This window comes from Thermobia domestica, chromosome 1 (genome assembly GCF_964235325.1).
Source record: "Thermobia domestica chromosome 1, izTheDome1.hap1.1, whole genome shotgun sequence".
Lineage (NCBI taxonomy): Eukaryota > Metazoa > Arthropoda > Insecta > Zygentoma > Lepismatidae > Thermobia > Thermobia domestica.
In genome coordinates this window covers 21,607,168-21,619,953 of record NC_137454.1, presented here as the reverse complement: position 1 = coordinate 21,619,953, position 12,786 = coordinate 21,607,168, and the positions used below count along the sequence as shown (strand labels likewise).

General features: G+C 37.1%; 1 long non-coding RNA gene across 1 annotated transcript in view; it reads right to left on the bottom strand.

The window, feature by feature from the left end:
- Positions 1–12,786, bottom strand: part of LOC145665938 (uncharacterized) — a 91,809-nt gene that overhangs the window by 71,621 nt on the left and 7,402 nt on the right. The window contains exon 2 of the long non-coding RNA XR_014127680.1: positions 9,469–9,761. This is a non-coding gene — a long non-coding RNA (uncharacterized LOC145665938). The remainder of the gene's footprint in view (positions 1–9,468; positions 9,762–12,786) is intronic.

Here is a 12,786-nt window from a genome sequence, read left to right as displayed (position 1 = left end):
AGATCCGGACCTAGTTTACCCATCGCGTGATTGTGCCCCTGGCTCTTGGCTGATTAGAGAAAGAGATGGCTGATTAGTGAAACTGAATGATCATGGAAAAATTGATGGAATGCGAATGTGGGAGGCAAGCAGGATAATCCGGAATAAACCTCACAGACACAATGTTGTCCATCCAAAACTCATATGTTTTGGGAAAGAAGCAATGACCTCTCGCACTAGAAATGATCGTTCTACCCTGGAGCCACTGTGCAAGCCCCTTCCCCTTAGTGTGAGAGTAATGAACGCAATACTAGAAGCTTTCATCCGTGGAGCAGAAAATTTTGTTTGAGGGGAGCCAATTTCATATTGTAAAGAGCTGCACTGGGATACTACTCTATAATGGACGTAACTGCACAAAAGTGATATGTAGTTGTAATTAATTTGTCTTATCTTCGGGGGGGGGGGAGAAGGAGGGTGATGCTGTAAGAAGCACTGCAGTACCGTGATTCAGATTCTACTTTAATCTTCAGGTCTCGTCTTATATAGTCTTACTGCTGACAAAGCACGTAAATACAGGTTAAAACAGTATGTGGGAGGAAGCAGGATAATCCCGAATATCCCTCTTTTAATATGACCCACCAATTCTATTCTTTACTACACCCTTTAAACGTCTATTACACTTCGAGTTAATCACTTTTTTCTCTCTCTCTCTCTTACAATGTCCTAACTACGTATGTGTGATGCACACATTTTTTTGACAAGTAGGATTGTTTACGGAACCGATAGGTGTAAATGGTTTCGTATTCCAGAACTGATTTTTTCGAACAAATAATAATAATAATAATAATAATAATAATAATAATAATAATAATAATAATAATAATAATAATAATAATAATAATAATAATAATAAAGACTCCCGACGGGAAACCGAAAACAAGATTTTATCATAAAAATGGTTTCAGACCAGAGGTGCACTCACGGGGGTCTGAATCCCCTCTCCCGATAACTTCCTAGCTCAACATACATTTATATACTTTTTCAGTAAAACTATATTTATTTAACTGGGAAATGATAGATGTAGCATGAAAATTTTATCTTACACTTCATTTGTACGCTTTCTCTTATAAAATAACAATGTAGTTCTATCCTTTTTTTCCTGAAAATATAGGTGGAAGGAAATATTTTACAATAACTTATCGAATACAGAATAATGCCCGTTCAATACTACATAGATGTAGTGGCTTGTAATATTGGATTTCTCACCCTCGAAGTTTGGACCCCTCTCAACAAAAATTTCTGGGTGCGTGCCTGTTTCAGACTCGGTACCAAAACCCATTTCCGTAAAAGAAATAAAGGAAAAAAAAAAGGAAATCCGGACAAGAAACCGAAATATTCATTTTGTTATAAAAATCGATTCTCATTTTTGGATACAAATCGTTATTGAAACAGGCACGTAGCCCTGGATTTCGTGAAGGGAGGGGGGGGGGGTCCCTGACATGAAATATTGTGATCATCACACCAGGGGCTCGATAATTCTAAACAATTTTACTGGAACATATATTAGTTCGTTTAGCCAGGATTTCGTAACGGGGGGAAGAGGAACTACTCTACTATCAACATATATTGGTTTATGAGGATATGTTGGTAAGTATTTTAATAAACTATGAAGAAATCTCGAGTAATTTTTTTAAAAAAAAAAGTATTAAAAAAGATTATACAATATTTACATCATTCCTCTCTTAATTCAAATATAACAATTTTCCTTTCATTATGACCTCAACTATTATAAAAAGTACATATTCACTATTATAAAAAAATACATACTCAATAATATCTTGTAAAATATTTTGCAATATCTGTGTTCCTTTTTCTGTTGAATCAAATGTTAAGAGAACTTTCTTTCCACATAAATTTTTGTTTTTATTATTCCGTCAACTGCTGTCTGTTTCAAATGACAGGTTAAAGGAGCAGTAGAAAATTGTTTTTGAAACAACATGTTTGATATTGCAAGGATGCGATGACGAAAAATTATGATAAAAAAATGTCCACGCTGTTACACAACGGCACTATGCTTTCGGAAGCTTGAAATCTCCCTGACTAATAGCAGAAATTCTGAGAATTCCGCAACTTTTCTATAAATTTCAAATTTTCTGTTTCTTTCAGGATATATCGCTCACCTCGCAATCATGTATTGCAAGTAGACACCCTAATACAAATTTCCTCATAAGAAAGAGTAAACAAAAGCTTCCTGTAGTTTATTTTTAACGCTGATCCTTGTTTTTCTCATTTCATTTTGTTTCATCCTTCCCTAATTTTTTTTCATTTGTGGTCTCGAAGGGGGGATCCGGACCCGGACCCCCCCCCCTTGGCTACGTGCTTGATTGAACTGAAACCAAATTACAAAGTAAAGAGATATACAGTAGGAAGTCGAAAATCCGAACTAATTGGGACCACAGTTAGTTCGGATTTTCGAGAATGACCGAGAAAATGCCATTTATTCTTAAATATACTGTAAGGTATGCTCTTTTATCGATACAGTACCGTAATTACAATACCGTACACAAGGCTACTTAAATTTAATGTTTCTGAAGAACCTGTTCGTACACTAAATTACACTGCTCTTGTAACTTACACTTAAAACTTAACTGGTATAGGCCTAAGGGAAAATAAACATAAAAATATGTATGGCAAACAATTAATTACATATGAATAAGCTTTTGTAAAAACACTGACTTCACACAATGCCGACGGACAACCCTATTATTTGTTTATCGCTAACAAAATCTAAATAGCTTTTAGGGACCGTGTTCGGATCTTTGACGTTTCGGATTTTTGACGTTCGGATTATCGACTTCCTACTGTACTGTGTTTTGTAAAAAAAAAAAAAAAAAAAAACCCGCTATAGGTCATTTGAAGTTATCAGTTCATATTTGATCCATATCGGTTGCAACTTGTATGGGCCTTGAAGGCCTCGAACTGACGATTTCAAATTATAATGTCAAAATATATTTGGGTTCTGTCCTTGGAGCAGGAGCACCGATTCTAGGGATGCTCCAATGGAAGTTTTGTGGGAGTTTTTAGCACTACACAATCAAAAGTGAAGAAAAATGTTTTAAAAAAAGAAAGAAAACAAAAGGAAAATTCTAATATTTCACTGGCTTTCTTAAACGATCGTAGTGCTCAATTGTTTGATAAAGCGGGGGAGGTGGTAGATAAAGTTTGGGCAGACTTCCCCAGGAATGAAAACTCGTAAAGTTCCAAAATTTTCGCGTTCACGATTTTTAAGTGATAAATTGAATGTGCGTTTCTTCCTACTAGTTTAAACTTTTTTTCTTTTTCTTTTTTTTTTTTTTTTTTTTAGACTTCTTGTATCACAAATGGTCGGCGTTCAGAACGATGATGTGTGACGATAAATTAGATCGAAGGTTAGATTCTTATAACCCTAAAACCTCCCTGGTAATCCCACTATACTCTCATTCAAGAATACATATTTTCCATAGTTTAATAAGAGAATTAACATAGTATACAAACAGATCCAGTGTCCCTTAATCAAACCTAATTAACTTATTTTAGGTTCCGAGTCCGGCACCCAAAACATTTCCGTTCGTTACTACTAAAAAAAAACTTGAATGACTAGTCTATTCATGGTTACGTGTCCATTAGGCGTTTACCCAGAAATTTTTGTTGGGAGGAGTCTAGCTTCGGTGGGATCCAACACTACAAGCAACTACGTCTGTGTATTAAATGGGTATTTTTCTGCACCCGAGAAAAGACAATAAGTAATTGTAAAAATTCTACCATCTATATTTTCCGAAAAATAATGATAAAACTAAATTGTTTTTTTAATAAAAGTACAGATGAAGTGTAAAATCTAATTTTCATACTACGTCGATCATTTCCCTGTTAAAGAAGTATAGTTTTGTTATGAAAGTATAAAAATGTATGTTGAGTTAGGAAGTTTATGTGGGGTACGGAAATGGTGGACCCAAGGGCGTCGATCCTGGGAGGGCCGAGGGGGCCCGCCCCCACCTTAAAGCTCATGTGGGTCACCGTGTTGTATTTATAAATATACAGTAGTTTGCATAATTTGAATGCAATTTATCTTAAAATCCTCATATATATATATATATATATATATATATATATATATATATATATATATATATATATATATATATATATATATACCTTCTGTATGTGAATTGCCTCCCCCCCCTTTACGAAGAAATCGGCGCCCTTGGGTGGGCCCCCTTGGGTGCGCCCCTGGTGACATCTTACATAATGTGGAGTTTTGGGCATTGCTGTTTCTTCTCCCCTTTTAAACGTTCTCTTCCATTTCTTTTGTTCCCCCAAACTTTTTTTTTTTTTTTTAAATACTTTTCCCTTCTACCCAAGTACCGTTTACCATCGATCTTTCGTGACGTCCACGTTTCTTCTCTGTGTACTACAATATCCTATACAAAACATTTATGAGTCTTCTTCACAATTCTCTATTTGAAAACCTACAAAACACATTCTTTCCTCTTTCTAAAGGCTTCTTCTTCAACCATTTCTTTCGTTGGTTACTCCTATTTCCTGTTCACATTTAACATTTTCACTGATAATATTATCTATGTAGGTATCGGAAACTAGTCATGCGTTCTATTTTCTCCCTTCCTTCTTCTATTATTAAAGCTAGGTTGCCATGCTGCAAGAATCTTGTAGCTGTCGTCAAAAAATCTTGCAACCCCCATCTTTACATTTACTGTTTACACATTACAAGCTTCTGAAAGCAAAAAAAGGTCTCTCTCTCCTCTGGCAGTCGTAAAAACGTGTATTTTGGAGCGCTTCCCCTCCCAGTGCAAAAGAATCCGTCGTTTCGGAACCTGCGAGTTTTTTTTTTTTTTTGGGGGGGGGGTAGTAACAGTACTTTACATATTGAGTTGGAAGGTGATGGGCATCAATTTAAGTAAAACGTTTGTTGATTGCTGAACAACTTGGAATCAATGGGTGTAAAGAAACGGCCACTAGAGGAAACGGCCACGGTTTCGCCCTCTAGAAAACCCACTTACACGGTGTTTGTCCACCACAAAGTTCACCTGGAGGGGGCTGGGATCCAACCCGGGACCCCAAGCACCAGAGGTGAACGCTCTACCACTGAGCCACCTTGGCCCCGTGAATTTTCTTTCTCTCATTGAGATATATTTATTTAAAGACCAAACTGAGGGTCATATTTTGGGAAGTGCAGGGACAATTGCCCTTTCCGTAGGTTTGAGAAAAATACACTTTCAAGTAAATTGTATACTAACGTGCTAATGAAAACTCATGTCAGTGGACAATCCCCCTCCTGGCAAAATCTGAAATGATGCTACTGCTTTGAACTCTGAAATAACAATTGTCCTCTGTTTTATGAATAGATCAAAATTCTCTAATGACGAGCCTTTCATGTATATATCTGCTTACTGGATAAATTTGCTTACTGCTTATCAATATATATATATGGTGTTTTAAAACAACACTGACAACGTTTGGGAGGTGATTCCTGACACCAAGATCCTGACAAGAGAACCTGGGTGCACAAATGCTTCCTTTCGGAGTTATAGGCTGCCGAAAACATGAACAAATGAACTTTAAAGGTCCATACCTCCAGAACTATGGGACTTACCATAGTCGGGTCAAGACTTCACTTAGGAACTAACAAGTGCGCTATCCAAAAATATATGTTTCAAAATCCTAAGGTGTATATATATAAATTCACACATATATATGTATTATAGAATAGAATAAATATGTGCCATACAGGGTGTCCCAATAAAATGTATACATTGTTTAACTTTTTTTTTTTTTTTTTTTACATTTTATATTCAAATGTTACACCTTGTAACAGCTCATAGCTGTTAAAAATGGTGTTTCTTGCAAGGTTTGAAGCACCTCCTCACTACCATCACGATGTAAGAGCCTATCTTGACGAACACCTTCTGAACAGATCGATTGGACGTAAGGTAGTATCGACTACCCAAACGTTCACCGGATTTCATACATATGGATTTTTCCTTTCTGTGGAGGCATTTCAAGCACAATGTTTATAGCCCACGACCAGCAACAATTAATGAGTTGAAAGCAGCCATTGAAAACGAATGTGCCAAAATATACCAATTTGCAACGATCAGGAATGTTTTGGATCCCATCTGTCAGAGTTATCAGCTGTGTCTGGAGCACAATAGCCAACAATTGAACACTTTCGATAAATGGCTAATTTCTATATTTGTTCACATTACATTTGAATTTCGAAACTTTTTCGTATCATAATAATTATTAGTGTTACACTTATTCAAAGAATGAATACATCTTATTGGGACACTCTGTATTTCAGTAAAAATAGCCCCTAAAATAACCCGTATATATTGATTTGTTTCAATATCAGCGAATCGGTCTAACGTCATAATAATAGAATCACATAATCAACTAGAAGCATAGGCGTAATTAGAGGACATTGAAACTTTGTTACCCCCAAGGGCCGCGATGGCTCAGTGATAGAGTATTCACCTCAAATGCATGGGGTCGTTGGTTCGATTCCAGCTCACGCCAAGTGAACTTTGTGGTGGGCAGACACTGTGTGCGTGGGTTTTCTCGAGGTTCTCCCGTTTCCTCTTACTTTCTTTATTCTACTATTTCATTCATTTCTCATCATCACCGTCTCCTTTAGCCTACCCGGCATAATCGTGGGACGTAAAACTTATAGATCTTGTTGCCCCTAAGAATATCGTTGGACTACAGATAAAATTATTTCAATTCTCAGAAGAAACGAAACGAAATCTCTCAGTTTTATGTCCGACGGTTATATCCGACGGTGTAGGGTAAAGGAAATCGTGATAATGAGAAGGAATGAAATGGTGAAATGAAGAAAATGGGAGGAAACGGGAGAACTCCAAGAAAACCCATGTCTAGGATGTTTGTTCGTCAGAGAGCCCACTTGGCGCGAGCTGGATCAAATCAGGAATTCCATGCATCAGTGGTGAACGTTCTGTCATTTAGCCACCCTATTCCTTTCAATTTTCAGAGTCGCTAGCACAATATCCTAGTTACACCAAAGACTAGAAATACACGTAGTTTAATAGAAGTAAGAATTCTGTTATATTTTCAGTAAAACTACTTTACAAACATGCTGTATCATGCAAGGCAGTATATATATTTTACCGTTACCCCTAGAAGAACATTAAAAAGGGAGAACATAACCTTCGGCTGAGCTGACAACCAACAAACAAATTACCTGTTTTCCCCCTCTATTCATTAAAAAAAAAAAATCCCTGCCATTTTACAACAGAGTGGAAAATTTTTCATAAAAGCTCGACCGATTTCAACCTTCCCTGAGAAAAAAAAAAAAAAGGTACCCCATACAGGCTCTTTACCGTTAGATAGTGTGTTCACAATATCGTATATCAGCAGCATTGACCTCTGTGGAAAAACGGAATATCTATTCTGACAGTTCAAGTTCTATTTATTTTTTATTTTAAAAAAATCTTTGCTTTGAGTTTTTCCCTTGCCGTACAACGGAATTCTCCTTTCTTATAATGTATTGTATTATTGCTGAAGACTCGAAAGTGTTTCAGAAGTTACAATTCTGTAAAATGTTGGAAATAGCCTAATTAGTTTGTATTCATCTAAAGAAAATAATTTTACCGGAAACAGGAAAGAGTATGTTTGTCAGTATTAAAGAAAATAATAGTAAATATAGTAAATACCGTGTTTACTCGAATACAAGCTAGGGTTGCCATATTACCCGATTTTAGCGGGTACCACCCGATTTTTTTTCAGGTCCTATATTCGTCCCCCGCCTAATCATCTCTTAATCATGAAAAACCACCCGCTTTTTTTTGGATTGGAGAAAAATCTAAGACGACTTTGTTGATAAAAAGTTGTTATATTCACAACGCAGTTGTTCAAAGAATATACCGGTATCCCCTGCTAAATATTTAATTAGTGGACAGAAACAAAACGAATGTAGAAAGTGTCAATTACTGTTTTGTACAATATAAAAAAACATATCATGCAATGCAATCGAGATTTTTAAAAGAAAATTAAAGGGAGTAAAAAATATGTAAAAAATGGCATAATCATACACATTTTGGTTCAATTCATGAATACAAATGTATGATCTCGTGGGTGCATATTTCTTTGATGACCATTCTGTTCAGTTCAGCTGAACAAGTCTATGTTTTTACCTAGTCTGTGTGTTCACCTAGTCTTTATATATTTAGAAATTATAGCAAATTGAATTACGGTACCCTTAGCATTTTTTTAAGATTAGATACATTATTAATACTTTTTTTTCTTTTAAAATGTTTATGCTGTATTTCATTTTTTGTGAAACCGTGGTAATTTTGTATGTTAGTACGATTTCAAGTAGCAATCTTTAAAAATGATTAGAAATTTTATATGAGATGACCAAGACTCCTAAATATGTTTTACCTTTCTTATGATAAAAATTTAGAAATTATTTTGTATTTCTTAGAGAGAAAACCGTATGAACAATATCTGTCATCGGTTGCTCTTTTTATTTAAACTTGCACTACAGATATTCTTACAATTAGAGATATCCTATTGTAATACTTATTTTACAATCCGAGACACATATTTGTTGAACTCAATAAACCATTAAAGGCAAAAAACAAGATTTGCTTTACTTAAGTTTAGTTAGAAAAGTACATTGGAAGTACAACTTAATAAAGAAACAACTAAAAAAATAAAGTAAAATGAAATAAAATAAAATAAAATTAAGATCCGAAAGATCTCGGATCAGTATTTGTAATACACAAGTTCACATCAGTACTTACATCTTAGAATTCCCCCGCTTTTCTAATTTTAAAATATGGCAACCCAAATACAAGCACCCCCTTAACACTTATAGAATCCGTTAATTATGCTAATAGAAGCACTCCTGTAAGATCATCATAAAAAATTCACGCAATTACGAATACCAAAGTCTCATCATTGTCTGCTGTTGGAATTGGATCGGAATTTTATTTGTCCCGTTCAGTACAAAGACTGTATGAGGCCTGGATCTACAGTAACGTGGGATCCGAAATGCATGAACTTGTGCCGCGTATCGAACTCGGGTCTTCTACGCCGAAGACGCGTGCGTTAACTTTATAATCTCATTAGCTGCAAAATCAGTGCGGCTTATTTGAAGTTTCTTTCTAGTAGCTACCTCTATCTATTTTCAAAGTGTCTGAACTTTTATTTTAAAAAAAAAAATCTACTTTCATCCTAAAACTAAAATATTCAACTTATAAACAGGAAAAATAAAATAATTTTAACCTCATTTCCGCCATCCCCCAATCCCGTTTCTCTTGGGTCCGGATATTCGTCTCAGAATCTTATTCTTAAATACTTTCAGTCTACGTTCATCCCTCAGAGTAAGCGATTACGTTTCGCAACTATACATGACAACAAAATAATCTTAAGAAAAAGACATACATAAAAATAAGAAATAAGAACAATACCTACCTGCATCTTTACCATTTGTTCAAAAACGTATTGTGCTATTATTAGCCCCTTCATAATAATTTTGAAAAAGAAAGGGAGCTTATATTCGAGTAGGGCCTAAATACGATATTTTAATTAACTTTTCTTAACTTATAATTGAGCACGTGCGTATAGTCGAGTGATCTGTGGTGTTAAGCTAACCATCATGATGCAAACTGGTCAGGGGTTCGAGTCCGTCTGTAGTAGCATGGATTTTTTTTTTTAATGCCGTCCTCGATGTTTCTTTGTTAATATCTCTGTCGAGTTCTGCAGTCCTGAAAATTGAAAGAAAGAGAAAATATAATTAAGGAAGTTTCTATTGTTAAATATAAAAAAAAATTGGTAGAGAACTCACTTGTAGTGCAAAAGAGAGCGATGATTTTAGTTATCTCCTGGAAGGGTAAGGGGGGGAGTTCAATATATAGGTGGCCAAAATTAACTCTTTCGCGGCGTACCAGCACGATTGTACGGGTTGTGTGAATACCAACTACATTCACTAATAATTATGTATTTTTGTGTTGCATTTTATTTCTTCGGCCCGGGGATGGCACACTACAATTTTACGGGTTACATGAGTCGTACAGATGCGTCAATCCCATACGAGAGTGTGTATTTCTTTTGTTTGCGGTTGAAGTTTGTTTTGGATTTATAAACATATTTAAAAGTTTCCCGTACGGAAAGGCGTTAAAAATACTGGTAAACCACATTGAGCACGACCGAAAATATGGGAGATTCTGCAGGCCAGCCTCTGAAAACATCACTGCAAGGAGTCCTTGGTTTTATCCCAGGCGATGTGAGCGGGCTTGAGTTGAGTTGAGCGTAAGTTTAACGTCCCGTTCAGCAGCAAGGCTATATGAGACGTGAACCTACTGATTAACGTGGCATCCGAACCACATGAGCTTCCGCCGGGAATCGAACCCGGGTCTCCCACGCCAAAGGCACGTAGGCTAACCGCTTAGCCACGGAGGAGCTCCGATGTGAGCGAGGTGTATTGGACAACATTGTGTCCGGGGATATTTTCTGGTTTCTCCCGTTTTCCCCCAAATTCTCACTTCCCCAATTCTTCCATAACCATTCACTCTAAAGCCCATTAGAGCTTACTGCCCACATTATTGAAATGAAATGAAATATTTCAGTTTAGCATCACACGATTATGCCCTTCAGGCTAAGGGTTACGTTAGGTTAGGTTAGGGTTTCGATTTCTGGGCTTTCGGCATCTAAGGCTATTCAGCCCGTCACGTTTTGAGGGATGACGTCCCTCGGCGAGCACACTATCCTGGGAAAGGGAAGGAAGAAAGGATGGGGGAAGGAAGGAAGCGGCGTGTTACACTTTTTCGACCGAGTGACCCCACCGGGAATCGAACCCCGGACCGCTTCAGGCTAAAGAAAACGATTACTAAAGCAAGTGAATAATGATGGAAGAGTTTGTGGGATGAGAAAGTGAAAGGAAACGGGAGAACCCCGAGAAAACTCACGGACATAATGTTGTCCACCACAAACTAGCCGGGGATCGAATCAGGGACACATGCACTAGAGGTAAGTAGTCTACCAGTGAGTCATTGTGTACTCCTTGCTGGTGGTTATTATTCCTGTCCTTGCTCACATTTGTTGCCGGGAAAACACCTACCTTCTGCGCAGCTTATTATTGTGTTACGGATAAAATCATTTACAATAAAAACACGATTTTGTAGTGTATTTGTATGACGCAGGCGCGCATTGAGAAATGTTCGTTTGGAGGCAAGGGCGCCGATCCCAGGAGGGCCCGGGCCCCCCAAAGTTCATGTGAGCCCCCGCATTGTATTTATGAATGTACAATATTTGACATAATTTGAATGCAATTTGTCTTAAAAATCCTCATTTTTGCCTTCTGCATCTGAATGGACCCCCCTTCTAAATTTCCAGACAAATCGGCGCCCTTGTTGGGTCCTAGCTTTGAGGGGTCTAATACTTTGGGGAGTCCACTATGTCTCTGTAGTATTTTACGGCTATTATTCTACACCCAAAAATACATAAGTAATTGTAAAATACTTCCACCTATATTTTCAGGAAAACAATTATAGAACTAGATAGTTTTTATAAGAGAAAGAATACAGATGAAATGTAAGATCATTTTTTTATGCTATATCAATCATTTCCCTGTTAAACAAGTATAGTTTTATTGAGATAATGTGTGTTGAGTTAGGGGAGACTTGCCCAAGATGGGACAGGTCATAAGACGGGACAGTGGCAACACTGCTTCAGAGACAGCATGGGCCCACGTGATTGTGGCGTCAGTTTGATGAGTACACAAGAAGGGATAACATACTCTGACAAAGGACCAACAGCTGTACAAAACGAAAGCAAGAGAAGCAACATGTAAGTATATACCATATTTTCTAAAATATATTTGAAACATTCAAAACCTGTTTTCTACTAAGGCACACTTTTTAAAAATGTTTGTCTGCACAGACATGTGTCATTTTTCAAAGAAAATGGGCAAAGCATTGTAGTGTCACGTTGGCCAAGGTGATTTGTAAAAGGTGATGAAAACTGTAACGGAAGTCTATTTCCTAAGACGGGACAAGAGCGAAATCCTAAGACGGGACAATGTCCCGTCTTAGGAGAAAAGAGAAACTGAATAGGATCTCAAGTTGTGTCCTTACCCCTGTATAAACTTTCAAAGTTACTTACTAAGAAAGGTAAAAAGCAGGTTGGTGCCCTAACGTCCGCTGAACGCGGTAGAAATGTGGCAGTTGTGTGTGCTGTGAACGCCTGTGGAAACTATGTCCCTCCAGCTTTCATATTTGCACGAAAGATGGAAAATCCTGAGTTGACAGACAAAGATCCAGAAGATTGTGTTCAATTTGTTAGTTCCAATGGGTGGATCACAGGTGAAGTATTTCTCTCGTATCTCAAGCATTTTGCCTCTTACGTTAGACCAAGCAAACAAAACTCGGTACTATTGATTGTTGACGGCCACACCTCGCATACAAAGAACCTTTCCACTTTGGATTATGCGTCAGAAAACGGTATAGTGCTTTTGAACTTACCACCACACTGTACCCACAAACTCCAACCGCTATATGTGAGCGTGTTTGGTCCTTTGGAACTTTATTATGATCAAGCGGTGGAACACTGACTTCGGCATCATCCTGGAAGGTCTTTTACTGAGTATCACGTTGCGGAAGCGTTTACAACTGCTTATGGTAAAGCAGCTACTGTGGCAAATGCTTCAAGTGGTTTTCGTAAAACAGGAATCTGGCCTGTCACCCGACATATTTTTGAAGACCATGAATTTGTAGTTCAACCTGTGGTTAGAAG